This window comes from Podarcis cretensis (genome assembly GCF_951804945.1).
Source record: "Podarcis cretensis genome assembly, chromosome: 12".
Lineage (NCBI taxonomy): Eukaryota > Metazoa > Chordata > Lepidosauria > Squamata > Lacertidae > Podarcis > Podarcis cretensis.
Window position 1 is genome coordinate 38758564 of NC_137181.1, and position 376 is coordinate 38758939.

The following is a 376-nucleotide window of genomic DNA, read 5'->3' on the forward strand; positions in this document are numbered from 1 at the left end:
GTGAGAGAAGCAAAAAAAGAAAAGAAAAAGCTACTAGCCCAATATGTGCATAGGTGAGGCAGCATACAGCTCAATAGACCCAACTCTAAATTGCCAGAATTAGAACAAGTGAGAAGCTTATTCCACTGTTGACATTTATACCATTAACAAGGCCCATTTTTCAACTCATCATTTCTTTGTGGCAAAACTCTTTAGGAGCACACATGTACCTGCTGTATTTTTTCCTTTTACATGTAGATCAAACTTTTCAGGCAAAACTTTTCAGGCTTATTTTGATTTGCAATATTGAGAACTACATGGATTCTGGCTATTTGTCGTTCTTAGTTTCGGTTGCCCAGATGAATGAAAAAAACATTCTGCATTACATTAGCCAGCA